This window comes from Nyctereutes procyonoides, unplaced genomic scaffold (assembly GCF_905146905.1).
Source record: "Nyctereutes procyonoides isolate TBG_1078 unplaced genomic scaffold, NYPRO_anot_genome, whole genome shotgun sequence".
NCBI lineage: Eukaryota > Metazoa > Chordata > Mammalia > Carnivora > Canidae > Nyctereutes > Nyctereutes procyonoides.
In genome coordinates this window covers 4,940,480-4,963,706 of record NW_026575125.1, presented here as the reverse complement: position 1 = coordinate 4,963,706, position 23,227 = coordinate 4,940,480, and the positions used below count along the sequence as shown (strand labels likewise).

At 40.5% G+C, this 23,227-nt stretch overlaps 1 long non-coding RNA gene across 5 annotated transcripts in view; it reads right to left on the bottom strand.

Annotated features, from left to right (window-relative positions):
• The window catches only part of LOC129517543 (uncharacterized), a 435,231-nt gene that overhangs the window by 394,908 nt on the left and 17,096 nt on the right, over positions 1-23,227 (bottom strand). The gene's annotated exons all lie outside the window — the stretch shown is intronic.

Genomic DNA, 23,227 nt, shown 5'->3' with positions numbered 1-23,227 from the left:
CTAAACAACAACAACAACAACCCAAAAACCAATGCAGACTCTTGTGGAATATATTTGAGAACCACAAAAGAAAAAAAATAGAATTTAAGAAAATATCTTTTTCTTATTAAATATTTAACTGCAAGATTTGATATTTCTAACTGAACACAGATTACAATCAAATCAAGTTACAGAGTGTAAACAGTGTTTTAGGGGAGAATGGTACTGCACTGAGTCAAGGGAGCGGTATTGTACTGAGGGGAAGAATGGGAGTCTAATCACTTGACCTGCTTGGGTGTTGGTTCATAGGGATCAGGACGTGCACCTCAATTAACCGAGTATTTCCAGCTGGAGGAATTTGAAAACTGGCAGGTGTAGAGTGACCTCTCTGACCTTCACCTGAAACAGGTCAGAAAACTCTCATGGGAGAGGCGCCCTCCCCATACTCAGAGGAAAGCAGTGTCCTTACCTCTGAAGACAGGAGACACAAAGGAATCTGAACACACAGGTCTTGTGAAGTCTCCCCCAGTTCACTCTGTGTTATCGTAACTTCCCACAGCATCCACTCTGCACCAAATCTAGCATAAAAACTCTCAGGCTCAACCTTTCTCCATGTCTTCATTTCCTTATGAAGGCCTCCATGTCACACAAGCTTCTATTAAATAAAATTATATGCTTTCCCTTGTTAATATGTTGTTTATTAAGGAGGTCCTAGTCGACAACTTAAAAGGGTAGAGGAAAAAGACAAGTTTCCTCCCCTCCATGGTGCTTTGTTGAGTAAGAAGTTTGAAGAGGATGACACCTAAAATATCTTCTGCTTTTAGAGTCTATGATCTTATTCCATCTGATTTTTTTTTTTAATGTAGGTTCCCTAGCCAGCATGGAGCCCAATGTGTGGCTTGAACTCAGGACCCTGAGATCAAGATGTGAGCTGACATCTAGAGTCAGATGTTTAATTGAGCCACCCAGGAATCCTCCAGGTGATTCTTAAATATTTAATCCAATTCCGTGAGGGGTCACTATGCATGAAATATTATGCATGTGATATCAGCTGGCTTCCAGGAGGAAGGGGTAGAAAGAACTGAAAGAGCAGTCCCTGCCTGACAAAGCTTCAGTGTTCTTCGTAATTGGGCAACAAGCCATGTGATAAGAAAATGCTGTAAATTCTCTAAACAATGTCCCTAGATTCTAATTTAAGCAAATTATGCCCTCTAAATATTTTCTTCAGCTTTTCTCTCCATGATTCCCTACTAATTCATAACATCCTCAGTAACTTGTGTTCTAAAGAAGAGAGTCAGGGGAGTGCCTGGGTGGCTCAGTGGTTGAGCATCTGCCTTCAGTTCAGGCTGTGATCCCAGGGTCCTGGGATCAAGTTCCGCGTTGGGCTCCCCGTGGGGAACCTGCTTCTCTCTCTGCCTATGTCTCTGCTTCTCTCTCTGTGTCTCTCATGAATAAACAAATAAAATCTTTAAAAAAAAATGAAGAGAGTCATGCGAAAGCATGTATGTAGAAAGAAAGCATCACTAAGAAATTTATGGGTCATATTTTTAGGTCCATGTACTGTCTGCCTAACCAATCATGTGTCGGGAACCAGCACAGTCCTCTGGTAATGGGCATCAAAACCGCCAGGCAGCATCTGCCGTGTCTACAGGTGTCCTTCACTTTGCTTACATCACAAAGGTTTGAAATCAAACTCCACGTGAGGCTTCCGGGTGCTATTCTAACTTGGTCTTACTAATTTGCAGGCTGTGTAATTTCGTTCTATTTGGGCATGCATCTTTCTTGGTCATCAACAGGCAAAATCTCAAAATCACATGTTGCTAAGACTAGCCTGACAAGTAATTCCAATCATAGATGAACAACCCACTTTCTTCTGAATATGCCTTGTATACAAATCTAGCAATGTTCTCCAGTCAGCAGATTAATTAATGATGGAATGATTAAATTTATACTTTTTTGCCCCTTTAGGAAATGAATAGCAGCCCACTGAACTCTGCCTCTGGTCCTTCTAGCTCTTTATCATGAACCCAGAAAAAGATAGTTTTAATTTGCTATGAATTGCAAAATCAAAGAATTTTGAATCCAGAAATAGTATAGTACATAGGAAGTACAGAACCCACAACAGCTCCTAAATCCTGGTGTATCCTCTTTAAAGACCTCCTTGTCTCATTTACTAAATTATCATCTGGAAACAGTTCAAGTAAATAGAAATATGGCTAAAATCACATCAACACATCTTGCATGTACTCTCATCACTGTGCATTTATGCCATGTGTTGTATGTAGCTTCCATTATTTATTTACGTTTTTTTCCTCAATATTAACAACAGGAGCAGTTTCTATGTTTAAAATAAGGGAAAAAATCTCCAGTGGGAGGAAGTTTAAAGCACCACCACAGTTGGCAGAGCCTTCCTACTAAGATTTTTCTTTCTTTTTTTTTTCTTAATTATTTATTAATTTATTTTATTTATTTTTAAGGTAAGCTCTACACCCAAACTGGGGCTTGAACTCACAACCCTGAGATCAAGAGTTTCATGTATTACTGACTTAGCCAACCAGGCACTCCCAAGATATTGCTTAAATTTCAGATTTCAATGAAGCGAGTTATGCTTCAATTAACAAAGGGAATGATGTTCTTAGCATGTATGATTATCCTGTGCAGCTTAATTAACCTTGGCTACTATGAAATACCCACTACACATTCTAATCTTACCCTCTTCTACCATCACACACCTACATGCACCATTATGCATTTGTAACCTCTCCAGAAGCCGGCTTGTACTAGTGAACCACCTTTAGCAAGTTATTTCTCCCCTGGCTAAGTAAAGGGAGAGAAGTACCAGAGTAAGTGAAAGGACCTTACTTTACATGTCTGCCATCCACCTGATCCCGCCAGGCATTGTACTCGAGTTCTCTCTCATTAGTTCACATTTACAGTTTGACACTCAGGAGTAACAAAAAATAAAACACATAAATTCTGTATAATTAAATGTGATTCCTAAGTGAAACACATTTTATCTTCTGAAATTGGCAGCTCAGCTTTGTTCCAGCAAGCAGACTCCAGTTGTGATCTGTAGAATATATACCTTCTGGCTGATTGACCAGCTTGGCCATCAGCCAACTGACAAATCTGAAAACAAACCAAGAGTGGGTATTTGCCAGTGACTTCCTGGAAGGCAAACGTGACAGCCCTGACTTTAATCTCGGCACCAGAGGCTTCAGTAATAGTTGTGCCAAAACTAGAGTCAAGCAGGGAATCACAGAGTTGGATAGGAACTCAAAGGAGTCATTTCCAGGATGAGCAAATTCAGAGGTGGCCCAGGATGCTTGGCAACGCTTTAGCCTGTGTTAGAGACAAAGTGTTTATTTGTAATGTGATGCGGGTAAACTCTTGGCCAACTCAATGAGTGTGAAGTTACAGTAAACCCAGCGCTCTCTCAGGGTTTCAGATTCTCCTACCACATCCCTGAGCATCACACCAGCAGTGCCACACACTTCTCTTATCCATCTTTTTCTGAAAATCCTTTGAGAATCCTGACTAGCTTATAGGATGAACATTCTCTTCCAGATGATATTTCCAATTTATGTTTCCCTTAAGTTTTTTGGTCAAAGATGACACACTGGGATGCCTGGGTGGCTCAGCAGTTGAGCATCTGCCTTTGGCGCAGGGCATGATCCTGGGGCCCAGGAACGAGTCCCACATCGGGCTCCCGGTGCATGGAGTCTGCTTCTCCCTCTGCCTGTGTCTCTGCCTCTCTCTCTCTCTCCCTCTCTCTCTAACTATCATAAGTTAATAAAAATTAAAAAAAAAAAAAAGATGACACATTGTCTCATTGATTTATGGTTCCACAGCAACCTGGAGCTTTTACACGGCATGTATTAGATTCTCTCTGCATATGTATTTTTAATTAACTAAGGTTTGTGATAGGACAAAGTATCACCAGGTAATCAATACTTTTTATGTATGTAAGGATGGGAATATGATACAGAATCAAAGAGTACAGGCTGCCAAAGGAGACAAGAAGTAATGGCATGATTCCTCTCTCTTCTTCTCCGCAAACTTTCATAAAATATAGACAGTGGTGGACAGCATACAAGTATTGTATGTTCATAGTCTCCTGGGTCTTCTAGGAACCCATTCTTTTTTCCAGGAAAAAAAAAAAAAAAGACACCTCATTCAGGACAATTTCACCTAATGGTCAAAAGCCTTAACTCCAAACTTGATCTTAGCCAAAAGGCCGAGAAGCGATCAAAAACCTTAACTCCAGGGCAGCCCCGGTGGCGCAGCGGTTTGGCACCACCTGCAGCCTGGGGTGTGATCCTGGAGACCCGGGATCGAGTCCCACATCGGGCTCCCTGCATGGAGCCTGCTTCTCCCTCTGCCTGTGTCTCTGCCTCTCTCTCTGTGTGTGTCTATGAATAAATAAATAAAATCTTTAAAAAAAAAAACAAAAACACCTTAACTCCTAAAGAATTTCGGCTTCCAAATGGAACTTCAGGGTCTCAAAGATATCCCTTGTCCTGCAGGGCAAAAGAAAAGCTATTGTAGTTCTAAATTCCACATGCAAATTGGCTTATATCCAGAAGAAGAGGGTCTATCCACCTTTTCCCAGAAATAGCTGTTTCATCTCTTACTGAATTTTAATTCCAAAAGGTATCATGTGTCACCATGTCGGTGGGCAGACCTCCAACATGTTTGTACTTCCAACATTCCCACCATGCTGTCCAATGCTTCCTCCCTTTATTATGAGTATGATGTCAGGGGCTACACCATCCACTATGGGACTGGGGTCTTTTTTTTTTTAATTTTTTTTTAAATTTTTATTTATTTATGATAGTCACAGAGAGAGAGAGAGAGGCAGAGACATAGGCAGAGGGAGAAGCAGGCTCCATGCACTGGGAGCCCGATGTGGGATTCGATCCCGGGTCTCCAGGATCGCGCCCTGGGCCAAAGGCAGGCGCCAAACCGCTGCGCTACCCAGGGATCCCTGGGACTGGGGTCTTAAAGGTCTTGGTCCCTCCACCCCCATCCACTTCCACCCACATCCTGCCTGGCAGTCCACCAGAAACGTTATCTATTTGTTGCAACTGCTGACACAGATTGACACTTCCTGTCCTGTCCTGATATTCGTAGGTGTGCCCAAATGAATCAGCTCATACAAGTAAAATCAAGGTGGGTGAAGAGGGCAAATCTTTACCAAGCTTCGCCAGGAAGTTCCTTTGTATTGTCATTTTGAGCCCCCCCCCCCACCCAGAACTCCTATTACATGTTATTTTCTAGACATTCTGCATACTGTAAGTATCCATTCAACCTTTTATCTTTCTAATATAGAATGCTTCCCTAAATATCATTTTCTGAATTTTAAAAGAGGTGGCAAATAGTCAATGACTCTTGAGGAAATAGCTCAGAAAGCTGGGATAAAACAAGCCGACTGAATACTAATTTGACTACAATGCTGTTTTATTCAAGGACAAATCTGATCATTTAAAAAAAGAGTTCTAATCTCCATTTTATCTTGCTATCAAATGGCATATAACAGAAATAAGAAATTATACTTAGTTTTACTACTCAAGGAGTTAGAATTACTATTCCAGGAGTACTTAATTCCTTATGAATAAAGTTCTAAAAAAATGTATATATATTGCTATTTAAAGCAAGGACTATATACTTTAATGACATCTCTAAATTTGTACCGAACTCTGCACCGGACTACATTCTCTCACACCCATTAGCTATCTGTGAGACTCTTGCAGAGACCCAATGGAGGAGCTGCTCTTAGCAGCTATGTTCTTCATAGATGATTGGGCTAAAGGTCCTGAATAAGGATGAACGTGCAGGGGATGAGGGGTTAACCGGTTATCCTAGAACCCAAACCCTTCTAACACACCATCTTATGCCTTCTCATACAGCATTTTAATTGACAGAGAATTTCGCTTGTGGAAAATACATGAGACCAAATTATCTCTGTCATTGTAAAAATGGTTTTATAATTTTCAGGCTCATAAAATGTTTACTTGAATTAACTATGAAACATAATGCCTGGTTCACCTATATTCTAATGCTAAAAAGTACAGGGGCAGCCCGGGTGGCTCAGCAGTTTAGCGCCGCCTTTAGCCCTGGGTGTGATCCTGGAGACCCGGGATCGAGTCCCATGTCAGGCTCCCTGCATGGGGCCTGCTTCTCCCTCTGCCTGGGTCTCTCTGCCTTTCTCTCTCTCTCTCTCTCTCTCTCTCTCTCTCTCTCTCTCTCTGTCTCTCATGAATAAATAAATAAAATATTTAAAAAAAAAAGTACAAAGTTTTCAAGTAATGACTTTGTATTTGATTATATTGCAATCTATTTTACAATCAGTCACCAATTTTTCCATTCTTGCTATGTACTGGGTCTTCAGAAATCTAGGCTTATGTTGCCATGTTTGCCTAAGTAAAGTTATACACATAATGAAATGTAGAGACAGTTGAGGTGGGCTGACTGTCAGGATAGTGTCAGGGGTCAACTGAGAGCATTGCTATTTTGTTAATTCAGGATCTGCCATATTTTCTATATTGCCCCAGTGGGACTGGTGGATGGATCATATTCTCCATGTGTTTTGAGTAAGACAGCAGGTTGGATTAAGAGGTTACTCTGAAGTCCTGTCTCAATGGGATAACCCAGGTCTAAAGGCAAAGGATTGAAATGGAGGATCTTCTTGTCAACTTCATTCTAGTGTCGTGCTTGATGTTGGAGATTATGACCGATCATAGTGTAATGCAACTTCCAGCTCATGATTCAGAACATGCTGAACATGACTCTTGTCATTTTCTGGCTCTCTCTTAAAAAAATTTCATTTAGGGGAACCTGGGTGGTTCAGATAGTTAAGTGTCAGTCTTTGGCTCAGGTCATGATCCCAGGGTCCTTGATTGAGCCCCACATCGGGCTCCCTGCTCATTGGGGAGCCAGCTTCTCCCTCTCCCTCTGCTGCTCCCCCTGCTTGTGCTCTCTCCCTGTAAAATAGATAAATAACATCTTAAAAAAAAAAAGCTTTCAGCTAGCCTTTCTTTCTTAGACTAGAGCATAATGCCAGCTTCAACTTGTGAACTGAAATCCCCACAACGGACTTTTGAACACTGCACTAAGAACCTTGAACCCAAAAAAAGATGCCAAAGGAATCATAAAAACCGATTTCACACATTCATCAGATCATTACTTTGACATATGCCCTCACCTTCTTCAATCATAAAGACAATGTAGAAATGTAGCAGTGGTAACCTATGTGAGCAGAAGAAATTTAGGCTATCGGCTGCTCTCCTTAAAGCCATTTTCAAAATGAAGTTAGTTCCTTAGCCTGGTACTGTATGTATGTTCCCACTTCTTCCCCTTTAACCCGGAAACCAGACACTGAGATCCATAATTGCCTCTTAGCCGAATCCATGAAAACAGTGTCAGCTTCTAACTAGACGTGGTCACCGGGACACAGAATCACACCTCCCTAGAATTTGTCCCTCTGTACCCACCAACTCTCATCAAATGCCATGTCTTATCCGTTCTACATCTTGAGACCACTCAAATCTTTCTTTTCTCTTGTACTTCAGGTGCTCTAAGCAATACTCTGTCTGAAACTATCTGCCAACATGTCAGCTACACTTAGGTTTATAGAACCCTTCACATCGCAACATAATTAACATTTTTACATTACAGTTCTCCCCGTTCCCACCTTCCCTGTGCATGGTCCATAATTCCCCACTGCCCACAGGCACGGTCCAAACACTTTAACCTGATGTTCTATTAGACCCACAGGTCTCATTTCATCCCACATCCTACAGACCAACAAGCAACCCTGATACTGTGACATAGCACAATTCCAATGATCTCAAACAGAAAAGCCAGTTCACCCTCAATTAATAGAAAAATAAAACTCCAGGGAAGCCCGGGTGGCTCAGCAGTTTGGCGCCACCGTCACCCCACGGCGTGATCCTGGAGACCCAGGATCGAGTCCCACGTCATCGGGCTCCCTGCATGGGGCCTGCTTCTCCCTCTGCCTGGGTCTCTGCCTCTCTCTCTCTCTGTCTCTCATGAATAAATAAAATCTTTAAAAAAGAAAAGAAAAAGGAAACTCCAGTGTGAATCTTGACAATTACTTATGTGTTACTTATTTTCCTTCTTGTCATCTGCATTTTGAAATGTGTTTTTCTCAGTGAATATACGTTTTTTGGACAAGGAAGTTTAGAAATTCCTGAGCTATGGGTCCATTTACAAGTAAGCTTTCCTATTGACTTGTGCTTTAATTTCTGCTTTTCAGCTCAGTTCTTTTTTGGGTATAAGGTGTAAGCCCAAATTCCAGGTTGGTGGACAATAACTCATAGAGACTCTCACTGTGAGCACTTCTCTACATCTTTCATACTCAACTGCTACTTTTTCTTGCCTGAACTTTTATGGATTTCCCTAATCTTCAATAGTGATCTTCTATCACTGAAGCTACTAAGAAGCCCTTGTTACGCACGGCCCCACATCCCAGGTATTTACTCTGCCCTATCCTGTCCTAGAACAAACTAGAAAAGGGTGTAATGATAGGGACTTCTCTGGCCTTCTCCCATCAGCTCTTCCTCACCTCCAGGAGATCCTATATCAACTTAACCAGTTAAGCTGCAGTTGAACCAGGCTTTACCATTATACTTACATATCATATATATGCATATACATGTATACATTTATCTATTTGTATAGTACATACATGTAGTGTATACATGGTACATATGCTACTAACAAATATATGCTATGTATGTATAACATATCTATATACACAGTCATATATACACACACATAGGTATAGCAGGCACGTATTATACATGTGTGCATATATGTATACGTATGCACATATATGTGCATACACATACACTACATAGATGCAGTATATATACTACTAACATACTACATATATGGCAGATATACATACTATCATACACACAGGTATAGTGAATATGTATTATGTGTATATATGTACCTATACATACACATAAGCGTACATGTGTGTATGTGTCCACATGTATGTACATGCACGAATGTATACACGCACATATATAGACTTATGTATATATACAAATACATGTGTGTATGTGTACACAAATACACATGCACACACGTATATGCATCTCTAGGTGTTGTGTGTATATATGTACGTATATGTATGCATACACACATATATGTACACACAAATACATATGTGTGTATTTCCTACCTCCTTGCTGAGGAGCAAATAATTTTTCAAAGTTATCTACTTTACTGAGTGTCCTAGAAAAGGAATAGATAAGCTGACAGTTTGAAACTAGAGGAAAAAATGTCATAGGTGAGCTGATAAAATTTAGAATCACCACTCTCTGCTGCCAACTATCAAACGTTCATATTTTGCAATATCTCTGCTAAATGAAAAGCTTTATTTTCCAACCGAAGGTCTATAAAAGTTTGTCAATTTTAATTTGGAAACAAACGTTAGGAAAGACCTAAACACAAGAAACTGACTCATGAGGACACATACATTATCAAATATACAAGAAAATCTTTTTAACAGCAAAAACAAAAATAGATGGTATACATGATTGTTTTTCTTATGTTTGTGGAAACACTTTGGAAAAGTATCAGGAACCAGCACTGAGGTGTCAAGGAACACCTGTGGTGTCAGACACTATAGAATTCCCACATAGGTACATACATGTGTGATGCACAGAGTAGACTAAGGATGTTCAGCTAGGACTACGCTCAGTCCAACGTGAATCCTGGTCTACAAAGCATCATTGAATAAGAATGTGATGCATGTGAAAATGTAAACAATGTACTAGTCACAGAGAAATTACACAAAGAGGGTAAAACTAACTGCAGGAAAAACAAAGTTGGACCGTGTAGCGAGGCAGTGTTCTCAAACAAAGAACAGAACTGTAAATAAATTACAAAGCAGCAGCAAGGTAAAAGAACAGAAATAAGGGCCTGCAGAAAACAGCTTTTTCTTGTACAGAATTCATTATCCTGAAGGAAATTAAATAGAAGTACTTTACTTTAGACAGAAGAATATTTCATGTGAAAATGTCAGTGACAAAACAAACAGTGATTATTAAAAAGGAAACAGTATGAATTAGTATGCCACTGTCAGCAATACTTTACTCTGTGAAGAATATTTTATTATTTGCACTAAGTACTAAGTTTTTCAAGTGCAACAGGATGGGGCAGGGGAATAAATTACTTGGACCCAATAATCCAGAACAGAGCCTGGGGTACAGCTAGTGCCATACTGGTACCAATCCCATGTAAAGATTTGGAGGGCAGAAATGCATCCAAGAAGACAGTTTTGTCTTTACTGTTTTAACCAGAGCCCCCAAACTACTCTCCGAGTACTGTCATATAGGTGAATCAATGGCATACATTAACGTCTTACATGGGCTTTGGGTATGACAGGCACAGGGTGGTACTCTGACTACATTTCTCCCTGGCGGGGGGGGGGGGGTGTCACTGGTGATTCTACCCAGGGCTGCCAACAGGATGAAGTGAACCACTTTGTGGAAGGCAACAGGAACACTTTTTGAGATCCAGAGTTGTCTCAGAACCAAAACCTCATATCCAGGGGAGCATGGGTCACTAGAAGGCATCACTTGGAAAAGAAAGGGAAGAGGAGAAGAAACAGGGAGAGAGGAGGAGATTAAAGAGGAAGAAGAGGAAAGAATATATATAAGATAGTAGTAATGAACAGCTAAGTGTATATACTGGAAAATTTAGTAAAATAAATGTAGCTAGTTATTTAGCACTTATGCTTTTTTTTTAGCACTTATGCTTTTATACTACCTCAAGTTTATTTATTTTTTTTAAGATTTTATTTATTTATGCATGAGAGAAAACAGAGAGAGGCAGAGACAGAGGCAGAGGGAGAAGCAGGCTCCCTGTGGGGAGCCCTAGGTGGGACTCGATCTTGGACCTTGGGATCATGCCCTGGGCAGAAGGCAGATGCTCAACCGCTCAGCCACCCAGGTGTCCCCCTACCTCATGTTCATAAAACATCTTCAGATTATGTCTTGTAAAATTACGACATGAAATACTTTATTTTACAAATGATGGATGTATACTGGTCATACTTCTGGTAGAAGGTGAAATTGAGACTTCACTGTCAGTCCCAGGAGAGTGAGACTCCAAAGTTGGGCTTTTAGGAACTCCTGAGATCAGACCCCTTCACAGCCTTCAAAAATACTTGCTTTTTTAAAGAACCATATTACTGCCCATGAAACTCTACCAACAAACATCTAAAGAAAACTACCAGGTCTCTTATTATAGTTTGGATGAAAGTCACTAACTCATTTACACAATTATTGCAAACTTATAATAATGGGAAGGTTTTTTTTTAAATAAGTAATTCAACTTTTTTTTTTTTAAGATTTTATTTATTTAGTCATGAGAAACACAGAGAGAAAAGCAGAGACACAGGCACAGGGAGAAGCAGGCTCCCCACAGGGATACCGATGTGGGACTCGATCCCAGGACCCCAGGATCATGACCTGGGCCAAAGGTAGGTGCTCAACCACTGAGCCACCCAGGAGTCCCATAATTCAACTCTTGAAATAAAATGTATTGATACTGATGTGTGTGCTCATTGTTCAAGAAAGAAAAATCACTTCTTTTCCATCAAAAGGTAGCTCAAGGCTGAATAAGTAGTCAAATCTTTGAAGTCAGTCTGTAGTTGGAAGGACCTTTCAGTAGCATTTCCTGGCAGGGATGCTAGGAATGCATTGCATGGTACTAGGATACAAAAAGGAACAGGGTAAAAGTCCAAAATCTGTATGTAAATAAACAGAGAAATACATAAATATGTTTCTGCAAATAAACAGTGATGAACCAATGGACTGAGGTTGTAACAGAGGATCAAGAAGGCAAGAAGGAGTGGCACCTGGGTGGCTCAGTGGTTGAGCATCTTCTGCCTTTGACTCAGGTCGTGATCCCTGAGTCCCAGGATCAAGTCCCACACTGGGCTCCCTTTAGGGAGCCCACTTCTCCCTCTGTCTATGTCTCTGCCTGTCTCTCTGTGTCTCTCATGAATAAAGAAATAAAATCTAAAAAAAAAAAAAAAGGCAAGAACGAATGGCACCTGCTGCCTCAATGTGTAGAGCAAGCAACTCCTGATCTCAGGGTCATGTGTTCAAGCCCCATACTAGGCATAGAGTCTACTTTAAAAAAAAGAAAAAAAAAAAAAAGAGAGAGAGAGAGAAAAGAGAGCATCATTTCTGCCTTAACAAGAAAGGGCACAACTGGAGATGCCAACCCAAAGAAACAGAGACTTCAATAGGTCCAAAGCACTAGTCCAGAGACTCCAGACAAACAAGACAAAGGAGGAAGGAGGACATGCTCAGTGAAGGGGCTGCTTGTGCAAAATCAGAGAAGCACAAGAAAACATGTGATTCTTGAAAAGTGAGAATATAAGTTGATTGGCACTTGGCACATGGGAGGCTGCCAGGTGGAAAAAGATGATAATGGAGAGTCTAAGAAAGAAGCTCTTTTTTCTTTTTTTTTTAAGATTTTTCTTTTATTTATTTATTCATGATAGACAGAGAGAGAGAGAGAGAGAGGCAGAGACACAGGCAGAGGGAGAAGCAGGCTCCATGCTGGGAGCCTGATGAGGGACTCCATCGCGGGACTCCAGGATCCCGCCCTGGGCCAAAGGCAGGTGCTAAACCGCTGAGCCACCCAGGGATCCCCAAGAAGCTCTTTTTATAAGTGCCCACCAATAGTGTCCCTTTTATTATTATTACTATTATTATTATTACTACTATCTTTTAATTATTTTGACTTAATTAAAAACATTTTTTTAAAGATTTATTTATTTATGAGAGAGAGAGAGAGAGAGAGAGAGAGAGAGAGAGAGAGAGAGAGAGAGAGAAGCAGAGACACAGGCAGAGGGAGAAGCAGGCTCCATGCTGGGAGCCCAATGTGGGACTCGATCCCGGGACTCCAGGATCGCGCCCTGGTCCAAAGACAGGGGCCAAACCGCCAAGCCACCCAGGGATCCCCAAAAAGTTTTAAATGTATTTTTACTTTTTCATTTGAAGATCAATGGTCAATATTCTTTTAAAGTTTTATTTATTTAAAAAATCTCTACACCCCATGTGGGGCTCAAACTCACAACCCTGTGATCAAGAGTAGCATGCTCTTTTGACTAAGTCAGCTAGTTGCCCCAAGTTAGTATTTCTTTTTTTTTTTTTTAATATTTTATTTATTTATTCATGAAAGACACACAGAGAGAGGCAGAGACACAAGCAGAGGGAGAAGCAGGCTTCACGCAGGGAGCCTGACACAGGACTCAATCCCAGGACCCGAGGATCACATCCTGAGCCAAAGGCAGATGCTCAACCACTGAGCCACCCAGGCGTCCCCCCAGGTCAGCATTTAAAGAGAAAGGGCAACATAGGACACATCACCATCACCAATAAAGACTGCATCAAGAAGTGAATGAAATGTTTCTGGTCTCAAGGTTCTTCCGTGTGTGTGTGTGTGTGTGTGTGTGTGTACATAGTATATATATACAACATCATATATATAGCACACGTATATATGTATATATAACACAATAGCTATATAAGGAGACCAAACACCTGGCAGTGAAATCATTCCACAGAGTATACACCCCCCAAGCAACATACCCCGGGGAAGCACAAGGCAAAGATGAGCACCAAAGTAGACACTGATGGAAAAGTGGGCCACACACAGAATCTGATGGACGTCAAGGGTTTCTAGACAAAGAAAATCAGCTGAGCAAAAGCTCTGAGGACAAACTGCCCCACAAGAAGCCCGCAACCTACACCAGAAGTAATGAGATAATTTTGAGAGTGGAGAAAATGCAGTAGAGAAATGTTCTTAGATGCTATGACCTTGCGACAGTAAGAATTAAAGTCAAACAGGGCTGGGGAGCAAAGAACATTCAGGAAATGTGAACTGGAATAATCTGAGCACATTATTTATCACATCATGATCAAGGCCTTAGCATTGCAGATCTTGGAGATACAAAGAGACCTGTACGCCAAGAAACTTGACCTGTGTTTAAGGCACTCATAGTACAACAAAAACCACTGATCTGTTTACAGTTTCATAGTTTTGCCTTTCCCAGAATGTCATAGAGTTGGAATCATGAACTCTGAAGCTTTTTCAGGTCAACTTTTCGCACTTAGTAATACGTACTGCAGGTTCCCACCATGTTTTTCCATGGCCTGATAGCTCCTTTCTTTTTGATGCTGAGTAATACTCCATTGCCTGAATGGGCTACAGACTATTTCTCCATTCATCTACTGAAAGACACCTTGGTTGCTTTCAAGCTTTGGCAATAACGAACAAAAGTGCCATACAGGGTTGTGTGCAGGTTTCTGTGTACACATAAGTTTTCAGCTCCTCTGGGTAAATACTAAGGAGCACAATTGCTAGATCATATGGCTAGACTATGTTTAGTTCTGTAAGAAATCATCAAACTGTCTTCCAAAGTAGCCACTTTGCACCATCTTGCATTCCCACCAGCAATGAACGAGGCAGTTCTTCTCGCTCCACCTCCTCCCCAGCATTTGGTGTTGTCAATGTTTTGGATTTCACCATCTCTAACAGTTGTGTGGTGGTATCTCATGACTGTTTTAACTTGCATAGGATGTGGAACATCCTTTCATATGCTTGTTTGCCATCTGTACTCTACCAGTTTTAACTGATGGAGATTCTTTGCAGTGTCACGTGAATACCTGGGCAGATACGAAAGATAAGCAGTTGTATTTCCAGTCACAAAATTCTGTTCTCCCTACAACTTTGAGTTGAATGGGCTTTAAGCACAGGTAGATGTTCTGCCAGAGAAAGGCATCAATAAAGTCAGATACCACCTCAGAGGAGATACCCCCATGTGCACGGAGTGTGGGAAGCACCGTGATTTGAAGAGGCTAAGATATGCTATTCTCTGGAAGGTCTGGACAAGGACCAAGCCAACAGCCCTAGTAAGTCACCAAATACTACCACAAATGTTGTTTAGCTCTCTCTGAAATCTTGACCTTAGCAGAGCATACAGGTCTATGAAATCCAAAGAATATTCATGATCACTGTGAAAAATCTAGGAGGAAGAAACCACATCTCTACTAGAATCTTATCAAAAGGCTGGAGAAACCAGTTCTCAGGTCTTCCTTCACTGTAGACTCCCTAGTGAGTCATTTTAGAAAGTGATTCCAGTAAGTCCTCCGCTGCAGGAAGGTACACACACTATTAACATCACTAGAGCAGCTGCCTCAAAATTAATTTAGTACACTGATTTCCGCATCACTTTGAAATGCAGAATTGGTCATGTCATGGCTATCATACTACATTTTATTGGAAAAAAAGTTTTACTCCTGGGAAGTGAAATTCAATCACTTGTGTACAAGCCAAAATGTGGCTTTTTCAAAATTATCTCAGAAATGTTTCTTTGGGGGTGCCTGGGGTGGCTCAGTCAGTTGGGTTCTTGATTTTGGCTTGTGTCACGATTTCTAGGTCATGGTGGGATTAAGCCCCATGTCTGGGTCTGCATTCAGCACAGTCTCTGCAGGAGATTCTTTTTCTCTCTCTCTGTCCCTCCCCACCCCTGTTCACGCACATGCACTGTCTCTCTCTCTTTCTTGCTTAAAAAAAAAAAGAAAAAAGAAAGATGTTTGCAAAAGGAGGACTGGACAATGGCAGAGCCACCTACTTCTAAAATACATCATTTTTATAAATTAAATACTATGACATATAGAAATAGTGGAGCAAACAATATTCAGATGAAATATATTAGACAACTACTATTTCATTGCAACTCATGGAAAATATACTCTTGTTAATAATACTGCTGTTAGTATTTTAAGTAAATTTTAATGTACTTAAAATTTTAAAAATACTATTGCTGTATATTACATTTTCTCTTAAAACATTTTATTTATTTGAAGGGGAGCAGAGTGAGAGGGAATACGAGCTGAGGGGCAGGTAGGGGCAGAGGGAGAGGGAGAAGCAGGCTCCTCCCTGAACAGGGAACCTGACACAGGGTTTGATCCCAGACCCTGAGATCACAACCAGAGCCTAAGGCAGGCGCCAAACCGCTGCGCCACCCAGGGATCCCGCCAGGTGCCCTTCTATATTACATTTTAAAGTCACCACTGTATATCAAAAGCCAGAAAGACAGTCACCATTATTCTAGTCACATGAAAGAGTTAACTGCCATTGGTAAATTGTGAAGTGGATTATCTGCAAGAAGGATGTGTGGGTGGCTCAGCGTTTAACCATCTGCCTTTGGCTCAGGGCGTGATCCTGGAGTCCTGGGATCAAGTCCCACATCGGGCTCCCTGCATAGAGCCTGCTATTCCCTCTGCCTATGACTCTGCCTCTCTTTCTGTCTCTCTGTCTCTCATGAATAAATAAATAAAATCTTAAGGAAAAAAAGTATCTGCAAGATTTTCTTTTAAGGGGATAGTGGAGAGTAGCAGGTATCAACTCCTTGTCTTTAAGTTGAAAGGCAAAGACAAGATCTTGGAAGAAACGCTAGGTGGCTCAGTCAACTGTGCTAATATTAGGAAAACTTTCCTCTAAAATCTGGTTCCTTGGGGCACCCTGGTGCCTCGGTTGGTGAAGTGTCTGCCCAGGTCATGATCCTGGCCCAGGTCACGATCCTGGGGTCCTGGGATATGGCCCCCTCCTCAGCGGGGACCCTGCTTCTCCTTCTGCTACTCCCCCTGCTTGTGTTCTCTCACTCTCTTTCTGTCAAATAAATACAATCTTTAAAAAAAATTTTTTTAAATAAAATCTGGGGGATCCCTGGGTGGCTCAGTGGTTTGGCACTTGCCTTTGGCCCAGGGCATGATCCTGGAGTCCAGGGATCGGGTCCCATGTCAGGCTCTCTGCATGGAGCCTGCTTCTCTCTCTGCTTGTGTCTCTGCCTCTCTCTCAGTCTCTCATGAATAAATAAATAAAATCTTAAAAAAATAAAAAATAAAAAATAAAATCTGGTTTCTGGACAGCAGCACAGTGTCCAATCCACATTAGTTACAAACATGGATGATGGCCTGGGAGTCTGAGACATTGGCATGTATGGGGCTCCCAGGACTATGAGGTCGTTGGGTGCTTCCTGTGTGACATGCCAGTTTGAGATCCAAAAGGAAGAGTTTCATTCATCTTGTAAACAGGTAAAAAAACACAGAGTAAAATAACTCAGTGATGTATAGATGATACCAAGATTAAAGGGATCGATCTATCCTTAGAGAAACATCCCCAAAGCGGTCTGTAAACATTACTGATTGTAAAGGGTAGAAGCTGGCAAGACTATAAAACTTCTCCAGTCCCACAGCAACTGCATAACTTTATCAGAGCGCGCATTATGCCAATAGAGAGATGACATTGCTTGTGATTAGTAAGCAACACTGGTGTCTGGAGGCCATCTGGCGCTTTACGGATAGGCACAACTGAACTAAGCCAGGTGGTTTATACTCCTTTGAACACACAGAGGGAAATCAGTGACTGCTTGGTATGACACAAGCATCTTCCTGCTCAGAAGGCCAACTCCATCTATCACTTCTCTTTTTCTTTACCACGGAGGCCATCCAATGACTCACAAATGGATACCTCCATATAAGTAAAACACGTAGAAAGTCTAACGGGTTCTGGAAAGTGCAGAGTTCTTATACTCTGGTGTTGACAACTGAACTGCCTCTTTGGAAAGGACTGTCACAGACGAGACATTCTAAGCAGGTGACAGCAGCATTGGCAATTCACTTCATTGTGTATGTATGCTGTCATTTTCATCCAGATAACAAGTCAGAATTCTCTAGGACTACTTAAACCCTTTGCAATAGGCCATCCTTGGTTGATCTTGTAATCACATTATTCCAGAAAGTGTATCTGTAAAGCTTTGGTTATTTCCGCATTGAAAGAGATTCCCCACTGATCAGATTAAGTTAGAATGAACTCTGATGAGCACAACTGTTTCAGCATCCAAGGTAGGGTCACTGAAACATATTGATCAATTTAAGCAAAATCAGATTTTGATATGGTCTCTCTAACTCCCTCATTCTCTCAAGTACCTACAGTAAGCAGTTGATTCTCTCCGAATCCTGAATGAGCCTAAGTGCTTTGTTCATAGGAAATAAATGTATGTTTTCCAAGATGTTTCATTGTATATTTTTATGTCAGCCTAAACATCACAGCTCCCTGACAATGTGTTCTCTCCAAGAACACAATTCTTGATTGGATACTCAAGCCCCTCTTCATTTTGTGGTACGTTATTAATTGACTCAAGGATTTTGTATATCTGTTATGGGCTAATTTCTTTGCTAAGTGCTGGGAATGCAAAGTAGGACATGGTTTCTGTTCTAGACTACAGAAAGACTTGCAAAACAATAATTATAGTATTCTGTGCCATGGATGCTAATAAAGGAAATGTGAAGTGAGAACACAGAGGAGGGACTCCCAGCATGTCTTGGAAGAACCAGAAAGACACTGAGATTAAATGTCTCTTTTAATTGTCCCCTTTCCTCAGAAAATGTCTGGGGAAATGTGTTGACCTTTCTTTCTTAAATTAGGTAATTTTAAGACTGAAATCTTGCCATTTGCAACAACATGAATGAAGGTAGAGACTATGATGCTAAGCAAAATACGTCAGTCAGAAAGACAAACACCATATGATTTCACTTGTATGTGGAATTTAAGAAACAGATGAACATAGAGGGGGGAAAAGAGGCACACTAAGGAACAGACTCTTAACTATAGAGAACGCAACGATGGTCACTAGAGGGGATGGGGGGGATGAGTGAAATAGGTGATGCAGATGAAGAGTACACTTATCATGGTGAGCACTGAGTAACATAGAGAACTGTTGAATCACTCTATTAGATACCTGAAGTAATATAACACTATTTATTTTAAAAAATTAAAACAAACTCTGAGTTTTATCTATGACCATACACCAACAAAACTGTGAACATTCCAAACTCCTATGAGGTACTGCACTAAGATCTTCAGGGTATCATACAATCCATTAATTTCACAAGCAGATAAAGTCAATAATGCTGAGTGATATGAACTTCTACCATCCTTGGTTTCACTCTGATGGACTTCAATTGAAACACGTTATTTTCCTGGATCCGCACTTCTGATTGGGTCATCCTGGAAAAATATGCCCAATGATGAGATAATATTCTTACTAACACCATAACAAAATGCCCACTTGCATGGATTTGTATGTGTACTGAATATAGACTTCTTGTGTATCCTTTAAAAGCCAGACTACTGGCTAAATAGTATCCTACCTTTACTGGGGCATGTATATTCTAGGTAATATTGACCTTAAGGCCAAAATCAAGTCTAATGTTGTCTGAGAAAGTTTCAGCTAAGAAGACTGCATCACTGCTTGTCAGAGAAATGACAGTTCAGATCTCTTGGTCAGACTCAAATTTTCTTTTGTTTTGAGGTTTCATAAATATTGTCACTAGGCACATCATATCTAGCAGGGCCACGTGTGATGTTCAGAAAACTAATAATGAGACAACTGATAAAACTGTTGATTTGTTTTCTCAATTCAATTTTCTAAATAAGAAAGGACAGTATTCACAAGAAGGTGCTTTCAGAAATTATAAATGATGATCAACTGTTTTCTACATAAATGAATCCAGTGGGTTGGGAGACCGCAGTAGTGTAAAAGTTTGTTGGCTTACATGGAAAGAGGGCCTATTTCTATTTTAAAGACTTCTTTTATTATAGAAAAATTAAGAAATGATCTCCACTTAACAATCTAAAGAAACATCCTGCTTACTCATAAGATGTTCAACATGACTCTAAAGCAAGCCCATATTCAATTCCTTTTAGAAGGAAAATAGCCTCCCAAAGCCTCAGTTCCTCATCAGTAGGGGACTATATAATTTACATACTATGCATAATTTACATACTAGTTGTTTATCCCTACAACTAGAGTGAAAGGGGTGGGCTAACCAGATGGGGCAGTGGACAAGGCGTGTCAACTGGGGTATCCTTCGTAAACATATGGTTACCCCACACATCAAAAGGAAGCTTGTTGGTTCGATCCAGCCACATTTGCCCAATGGCTACATGGTAGCATCACCTTGGAGAACACACATACACACACTCACAACATGTACAAATACAGATGCATGCATGTGTACATGTATATACTTAAATGCCTAAGCCCTTCACTAGACCAATCAAATCTAATTTCTGAAAGTGTACTGAATCTTGGCAACAATCATTTTTAAAAGCTCCCCCGCCCCCAAAAATTAAAAATTAAAATAATAAAAAATAAGCTCCCCCATGGGGCATGCCTGAGGGGCTCAGTTGGTGAAGCAACTGATCATGATCCCAGGGTCCTGGAACTGAACCCCATGTGGGGCTCTCTACTCCACAGGTTGTCTGCTTGTCCCTCTCCCTCTGCTGTTCCCCCTTTGCCTGTGCTCTCTAGCTCTCTTTCTCTGTCAAATAAATAAATAAAATCTTAAAAAAAAAAAAAAAACTCCCCCAAATGATAAAAATATGCAGCAGCATTGAGAACTTGTGAACTAGATGATCTCCGGCTCTTAAAAGTCTGGGATCAGAACTCTGGAGAGCAAATTTACAGCACTTGCTGTTATCAAAGTTTTATAAGAACATGCTACTCTCATTTCTAGAACACAAAATGTTTAATAGCAGTAAGGTAATAACCAACATTTTACTGACAAAGGATTTACAGTTAACAAAACACTTTCTCAACATTTTTTTCTCTCATATTAACCCCACAAGAAAGTCAGATTGGTTATTATTACAGACTTTCTGTGGGTGGGGAAATTCAGACATAAAAGATCAGATATGGGGATGCTTGGGTGGCTCAGAGGTTGAGCGTCTACCTTTGGCTTAGGGCATGATCCCGGGATCCTGGGATTGAGTCCCGCATAGAGCTCTCTGAGTGGAGCCTGCTTCTCCCTCTGCCTATGTCTCTGCCTCTCTCTCTCTCTCTCTCTCTCATGAACAAATAAATAAATCTTAAAAAAAAAAAAAAAAGATCAGATATGTAGTGACAAGTTGTATCACACAACAAGCCTGTGGAATAATCAATCCCAGGTCTTGATTCTGAGGGCAGAAGATGGGAGCCAGTATGAGGGATTCCTATTCCATAGGTCTGAATTCTACTTCTATCATTTGCTAGCTTGATGAGTTGGGACAAGTTATTTAACTCCTCTGTATGTTATCTCTGAAATTAGTATCCTACTGATCTGTTCTTTGAAGTATTGCTGTAAGTACTACATGATATTTTACCCAGCAGGCCTCAGCCTTGTGACCAATAAATTGACGTTTCTTCTCCTCCTCTCACTCACTCCCCTCCTTTTACTACTATAATTACTACTACCACTAGAACTAATAATAATAATCCCTGCTATACGCAGAGTAAACGGCCCTTCAAATAAGCAAGCTTAATTACAATCTTTACCCTCTTCCCACATACTCTGCCAAAACACCAAAATGAAACATCTTCAAGGAAGACAGTCTAGGAAATCAGACACACCCCAGAAGCATACCAATATTGAACTTGGGTCATCTTTGTCAGCAAACAACCAGCAAACAGCAAACAAACAAACAAACAAAAAAAAAAAAAAGAGCAAACAACCCAGACCGCTGACAGGCACTAAGCTGGGTTTAGAAACCTCAGTGACCAGCAGCCTTGAAGACATGTTGCTCCAATCTGCGTTCCAGATAGAACTCAGAGACCTATTGCAAGGAGGGCACAGGGCTGGCCATATCCAAACACAGCACCTCCAGACTTGCTGCTGTGTGGAAAGTGAGGCCTCACTCTTCTTGAGGAAGCTGCCAGCCAAAGGTAGAGGACGGTCATTGGTAGAAGGGTATGGCCATCACTGCCCAGGAGCTGCCACTCTACAGGCAGGCAAGCTTCCCATCAGCCTGTCCTTTCTTGTGTGGCTCTCGCCACTCAATCCTTCCCTAATTTCCCCATCCTTTCACATGTATCCAATGACACTGTGGTCAGACAACTTCCCAGTAAAAAATAAGAGCCCAAAACACCCACATACATTCCAAACAATCGTGTCAAGGCTGGTGGGGTTGTGCCCTACAAGACTGAGAAACAACAGTGTGAAAGATAAATTCTGACAATTGTTTTGTTCCAAAATTCTATTCTTTTATGATTTTCTAAGAGTTTATTATTTGGAAAGTTCTATGAAGTTATGAAATACACTTGACTTGTCTATCTGAGTGCCTACAACATGAAGCTGAAGGGGAAAAAAAAGTGATTATGGATCATGTTCTAGTCATGTCATCTTTGTTTTGCAAATTAAATTTGTTACGCCACATTAGCTCAAAGATATGAACATTTTAATAATTCCAGATCCATAAATTGCAAGAAAAATGAATTAGATTTTAAAATGTATTCAGTTCCATGGCACTGGGTTCCTTGAGGATATATTTTTCATCTAAGACAGAAAAGGTATTCTAAATGACTGCATTTCCATTTTCTCCACTTAATTTCATCCTCATTTTTGTAATTCATGTGTTTCAACATATTTAAGACATTGAAAATAATCAAAACCTTCATGACAGATGGTAAAGTATTAGTTTGATCTAGTAATCTAAATGTTTTTAATATTATCATGGTTAAGAATAATAACAATAGAATAGTTGCTACAAGACGGTATTCTCTGCTCTTTGTAGATATTAACTTGCTTAGCTTCAGAAACATTTAAAACATTTTTTAAAGTTTATTTATTTGAGCAATCTTGCGCCCAACATGGATGGGGCTCAAACTCACAACCCCACCATCAAGGCTTGCATACTCTATGAACCGAGCCACCCATGCACCCCCAGAAACACTTAAAATTTTAAGTATAATCACTATCTTGTATATGTTAACAACCATTTCACAGACTATCTGATCTGGTAAGTTAAATATTTTTAATGTTACTATTTTGCGGTTTAGGATAATGACAATACAATACCTACACAGCTCTTTGAACAAAGAGTATTCTATGCTCCTTACACATATGAACTCATTTAGCCTCATACACATTCTATAATTTGGGTGTAATCATCATCTCTAATCCGTAGATTAGGAATCGAGGAACAGAGAGGTCAAGTAACCTTTCCAAGGTCACACAGTTTTAAGTGGTAGAGCCTGGATTTGAACCAGGCAGTCTGCATGAACCAGAAAAATCAAACACTGACTTATTTTAAGCCATGTCAATTAAACTTCTAGTCTCTGTGTGTGTATAGGTAAATGTATAAATGC